Source organism: Melanotaenia boesemani, chromosome 15 (assembly GCF_017639745.1).
Source record: "Melanotaenia boesemani isolate fMelBoe1 chromosome 15, fMelBoe1.pri, whole genome shotgun sequence".
Taxonomy (NCBI): Eukaryota; Metazoa; Chordata; class Actinopteri; order Atheriniformes; family Melanotaeniidae; genus Melanotaenia; species Melanotaenia boesemani.
Genome location: NC_055696.1, coordinates 35,141,488 through 35,147,553, shown reverse-complemented (window position 1 = coordinate 35,147,553; position 6,066 = coordinate 35,141,488). Strand labels below are relative to the sequence as shown.

Sequence of the window (6,066 nt, the reverse complement as noted above, 5' to 3'; positions counted from 1 at the left end):
TGTAGCGTCGCTATATTAGAGGAGTTACTGTAGTTAGAATATATTTATTTTTAATACATAATTTGTAACGTAGGCGGACGGTTAGTTTAGTTATATGTCGCCAGCTTAGTTACATGCCTGTTCGATGTTTTCGTGCTTAATAAATCTATGTATTGTGTCTAGTCTGGAGTTTTCTTCCGCGTTGTGATTACGGTTGGTAGCATAAATGTAATGCAGTGATTTCAAGTTGTTTACTGATATAATTGGCTACAGCTGTGAATGGAAATGTTTTAAGAATTTATTTAATTGTGTTGGTCTCTTGTTTGGCGGTTGTGCTCATGGCAAAGCTTTGAATATCGTCTGTGACGACCATTTTGTCACAGGCTCGCCTAATGCTCTTCCTGTTTACTCCCGTGTTAACAGTTGTAGTTAAAGAAGTACTTTGTTGTTATGTTATGTAAAGCTTTGTAGCTATGAATGTTATTTATTTTTGCTATTCTACAGTATATGTTTTTATAGGTTTTATTATTGATAGATTAAATGCAATATCTAAAGTTCCAGTGTAGGGAACGAGTATTAAAACATGATCAAGTTTAAAGATTCCAGCTTAAAAGATTATAGACTGTAGAGGTTTTACAACTTGAAATAACATCTATCAGTTAATCAGACTTCATAAAACAAACAGCATAATGTATTTATGTCTTTATTTCTTTATGTCTTGATGCATCACTCAGAGAGATGGTGGCATGTTGTGTCTCTGACTGCTCTTCCATCTTGTGCTTCAAGCAGGGCTTCAGGATCTTCATTATCAGCTGCATTCAGTGGCTGAGTCGGACGTTGCTCCTCTCATTGTGGCGATGTTGTGGAGAACAACACATGCCACATTAATGTCACATGCCCTATCTGGGGCGGCTCTGAGCCTACGAAGGCACTGGAGGCGGGCCTTAAGCATCCCAATAGTCATCTCTGCCCCGGCTGGAGTCCTGCAGTGAGCCAAGCCGGGCTCAGGATCAGGGGTCAGCAAATACGGCTGGCAGGGGTACCCTCTGTCACCCAGCAGGTAACCATCAAACTCTCCTATAATACAGGACACAATATTACATTTTTAGTTGTGATAGGTCGAACAAAATATTGATTTTAATGTAAATAACTCACCACGGGCAGATCTAGCACTCTGTGTACACTCAGGAAAGACTGGAGGGTCGTCACAGACCCAGACCACTTTGCTTCCACGTTACTGACGATGTGGGCTGCATCTCATCTTCAAAGGACAGAACAGTAATTAGCTGAAGTAGCTGTAATGTGAAGTATCTGGGATTCTAAAGGCTACGATTTACCTGCACATTATAGCTGTGGACAGACTTCCTATTCACATAATCTCCTTCATCTACTGAAGGAGCTGTGATAGGAACTTGAGTCCATCTATGCAGCCAATCACACCCGGAAACCCTAAAATATATCAGATTAACTGATGTGTTCTTTGTATCTTGTTGGTCTGTGATTTGGAAACACCACTAAAGTGTAGAGCAAAGGTTTCAGTGTAAGAGTGACAGTTCTCGCTGTCTGACAGACTGCTGCCTTTGAAATATGCTCAGCATCACCGACGTTATAAAGAAAACTCCCTTTGGGAAAAAAACGAAGTAACGCTCAACACAGTGAGAGAATGATAAAACATCCAGGCAGGGTCTGATCACCCTTTCCACCACATCGATATCTGCAGTGTCTTGTCCTTCGATGTCAACTGGCTCTTCAAGAAAAGCGCACGCCATGTCAAACACTTCCTTCAGTCTGCAGCTAAAGAGGAGAAACTTCGGTTAGTAGAAGAAAACCTGCCAGCGAGCATGTTAGCTTTACCAAGTCTGTTGCCGTGGTAACTGACTCAGAGTTACACTGAACTCGCTTTGTGAAACCGAAAACCCAGAGTTTCCCTTAACTCGGAATGCATCACAGTAGCACACATTACGTTAATACGCATGCGGGTTAGGGGCAGTTTGCACTATGTATGCTGATCTGACAGAACACGGGCGTTGCACTTGTATGCACGTGTATTTCACGTGTATTTCAACGTGAGAAATGGGAGGTGTGGCATCAGAAAAACCACTGAAATGTGTGAGAGTTGGCAGGGGTGATAAAGTAATGATGTTTCTGGATTTTCCAGAATGGCACAATGAAGTTAAATAATGTAGTTGAAAACGACATCATTGTTTACGTGTTTATGATGTTTGTCAATATCAGGACATTCAGTTTTGTTTCTGAAATAATTATAAAAGAACAGAGTTCATGATTATCTGACTGCTCTGTACTGTGATGTCACAGCGCGTGACAAATCTGAGGTTTTCACTAATCAAAGCACGTGACCTGATTGGCCTTTGTGTGTCTGAAGGGGGACGCCGGAGATGATGAGCTGCTGAAGCACCAACTGGCCGATCCGGAGATGAAGGTACAGACAGACATGGTGAGGCGCAGCTTTGTGTTTCAGGCATGGTTCAGGGTCTGTCTCCTCCCACAGGAAGCCCAGATGATCAGCTGGCTGCAGGAGTTCAGACGTTGCGAGACTCAGCTAACGAAGGACCACGAACAGCTGATTTATACTATCTTGGTGAGAACAGGGCTTAAAGTATTCCGGCTTTTCACTATGATTTAAAAAAATATTAACTGTATAAAGTGGTTGAGACTCTGAATTGACTCTGCACGAAATGCATGGAAAACTTGACACACTGTCAGCTGTTTTTCATGCAGTACATTTAAATTATGTCCATATTTGGACTACATATTACAACATTTATACATCAACATTCAGCTGCATGCTTCCACAGTCGTCTTGTTGGTGCATGGACAGTAAAAGAAACTATCTTCTGTTTCTCGTCAGGTCGCCTGAATTGGTATACTGACCGAGTTACAGTGCATCCGGAAAGTATTCACAGCGCTTCACTTTTTCCACATTTTATTATGTTACAGCTTCATTCCAAATTATATTAAATTAAGGTCTTACCTCAAAATTGTACACACAATACCCCATTATGACAAGGTGAAAAAAGTTTTTTTTTTAAGTTTTTGAATTTATAAAAAATGGAAAACGAAGAAATCACATTTACATAAGTATTCACAGCCTTTGCTTAATACTTTGTTGATCCACCTTTGGCAGCAATTACAGCCTCAAGTCTTTTTGGATATGATGCTACAAGCTTAGCACACCTATCTTTAGGCAGTTTGGCCCATTCTTCTTTGCAGTACTCCTCAAGCTCCTTCAGGTTGGATGGGAGACGTCTATGTACAGCCATTTTCAGATCTCTCCAGAGATGTTCAATCGGATTCAAGTCTGGACTCTGGCTGGGCCACTCCAGGACATTCACAGAGTGGTTCTGAAGCCACTCCTTTGAGAGGTCATTGTCCTGCTGAAAAATAAACCGTCGCCCCAGTCTGAGATCTCGAGCGCTCTGGAACAGGTTTTCATCCAGGATGTCTCTGTATATTTCTGCAGTCATCTTTCCTTCTATCTTGACTAGTCTGCCAGTTCCTGCTGCTGAAAAACATCCCCATAGCATGATGCTGCCACCACCATGCTTCACTGTAGGGATGGTATTGGCCTGGTGATGAGCGGTGCCTGGTTTCCTCCAAACATGACGCCTGGCATTCACACCAAAGAGTTCAAGCTTTGTCTCATCAGACCAGAGGATTTTGTTTCTCATGGTCTGAGCGTCATTCAGGTGCCTTTTGGCAAACTCAAGACGGGCTGCCATGTGCCTTTTACTAAGGAGTGGCTTTCGTCTTGCCACTCTACCATACAGTCCTGATTGGTGGATTGCTGCAGAGATGGTGGTCCTTCTGGAAGGCTCTCCTCTCTCCACAGAGGAACGCTGGAGCTCTGCCAGAGTGACCATCGGGTTTGTGGTCACCTCCCTGACTAAGGCCCTTCTCCCCCGATTGCTCAGTGTAGACGGCCGGCCAGCTCTAGGAAGAGTCCTGGTGGTTCCAAACGTCTTCCATTTACGAATGATGGAGGCCACTGTGCTGATTGGGACCTTCAAAGCAGCAGAAATTTTTCTGTATCCTTCCCCAGATTTGTGCCTCAAGACAATCCTGTCTCGGAGGTCTACAGACAATTCCTTCGACTTCATGCTTGGTGTTTGTGCTCTGACATGCATGATCAACTGTGGGACTTTATATAGACAGGTGTGTGCCTTTCCAAATCATGTCCAATCAACTGAATTTACCACAGGTGGACTCCAATTAAGTTGTAGAAACATCTCAAGGCTTATCAGTGGGAACAGGATGCACCTGAGCTCAATTTTGAGCTCCATGGCAAAGGTTGTGAATACTTATGTAAATGTGATTTCTTCGTTTTCCATTTTTAATAAATTAAAAAAATCTCAAAAAAAACTTTTCACCTTGTCATAATGAGGTATTGTGTGTAGAATTTTGAGGTAAGACCTTAATTTAATATAATTTGGAATGAAGCTGTAACATAATAAAGTGTGGAAAAGTGAAGCACTGTGAATACTTTCTGGATGCACTGTAACTGGGTCAGTATACTAATATTCTGGAGATATCGGTTATCAGATGGAAGTACTTGTTCTTGTTAGAAACCGTCTCTGTCACAGATCACTGTATTACATGACATCCTGATGGGTCTGTGTCTCTCTGCAAAAAGGCCTCATGACTACAGAGTAGTAGCTTCCTAACAGGCATGAACTGCTAGTACAGCGGTCACTTAGACCAGCGCAAAACTGCAAACTCATTGGAAACAGCATGAGTGTGAATGACAGTACAGGGATTCAAATCCCACATACAAATGCCAACGTAGGACTCGTTGTTCATGGTTAGTGCTACGGTGGTATATCCATGCATCACAGAATATTACTGCAGTCCTTTACATACACGTATGTTGAATCACTTAAGTGTAGATAACGTAAATTGTGGGGGAGAGTAAAAGTATAATCTGTATAACATGGTGTTGGCCAGTAGTTGACGCTCTCTGCCAGCTGGTGGCAGTCTCACCACATCAGGGCCGAGCACCACCCGAGCAGAGGAGAAATGACATGCCATCTACATTATAAATGTCACTATTTATGATTGACTTATGAAGTGTTCTATACCTGTGTCATTTTTTATGTTTTATATAAGATGGGGAGTGTTTAACTGTCTTAGGTCCAAGATAATGTCATAAAAAGTATTTATTACCCTTAAGAAGTAGATTTAAAGCGGTTTCAATCCAGATTTGGTCTCATTCATTTCAGATGGTACGTCCTTCCTCAGACTTGCTTGCAGATGTTGAGTGAAATCACATGGCCACGATGAAAGGTGACACTCATCAGGTATCATCTTTTGAAAATAGCATTACTGTAATGAATGGTTATTTACAAGCCTTTCCATTTTAGTGTGTAGTTGATTTTTCTTTTCTTTGTATCTCACTTGCTTTCCACAGGCTGGCGTGCAGCTTAAAGCACAGTGTCGTTACCTGGCCATGTGGAGGATTGCAGTCATCAGATGCTGTGCAGGAAGTGGTGGCTTCAAAATGCAAACCAGGGGCCGTAGAAATCACTTGTATGCATTTCAAGTGGGACTCTGCCCTCCATAGATTTTGTAATAAGGTATTCAGTGATTTTTAAGGTACTTAAGTAATGACATATTTAAAAAGTTATCAAGTGTTATTATTGTTTAAGTAATAAGATGTTTGATGAGTTATGCTTACATCAGACGACTTTAAAAGGATTTTGAAAAGACTCTAGAAAACTACCAGCTCACACCTGCTCACATCTAACGACAAGTGCCAAGTCTCAGACTGAGATTAGACAAAGACCGTGAATCACTATTTACTAGACTCCAACTAGATTCTTTTAGCATTTTTGTGATATATTCAGGACTTAAAGTATTCCGGCGCCATGCCGGATCTCCGGCTTTTCACTATGATTCAGGGGAAAAAAACAAACAAAAAAAATGTTAACTGTGTATAAAGTGGTTGAGACTCTGAATTGTAGAAAATGAATTGAACAATGAACAATGTTAAGTATAAATATAGCTCACAAGAAGCAGCGCAGAATGGAGACACGGACCCCATCGATGCGTTGACAACCCCGGTCGTCTCAC

The 6,066-nt window shown here is 41.7% G+C and overlaps 1 long non-coding RNA gene across 1 annotated transcript; it reads left to right on the top strand.

Moving 5' to 3' along the window:
• The first annotated feature begins 870 nt into the window (after positions 1–870).
• Positions 871–5,295, top strand: LOC121654909. Its single transcript, XR_006013045.1, has 4 exons — positions 871–1,039; positions 2,363–2,419; positions 2,489–2,578; positions 5,217–5,295. It is a non-coding gene; the product is annotated as an uncharacterized LOC121654909 (long non-coding RNA).
• Positions 5,296–6,066: the final 771 nt, after the last annotated feature.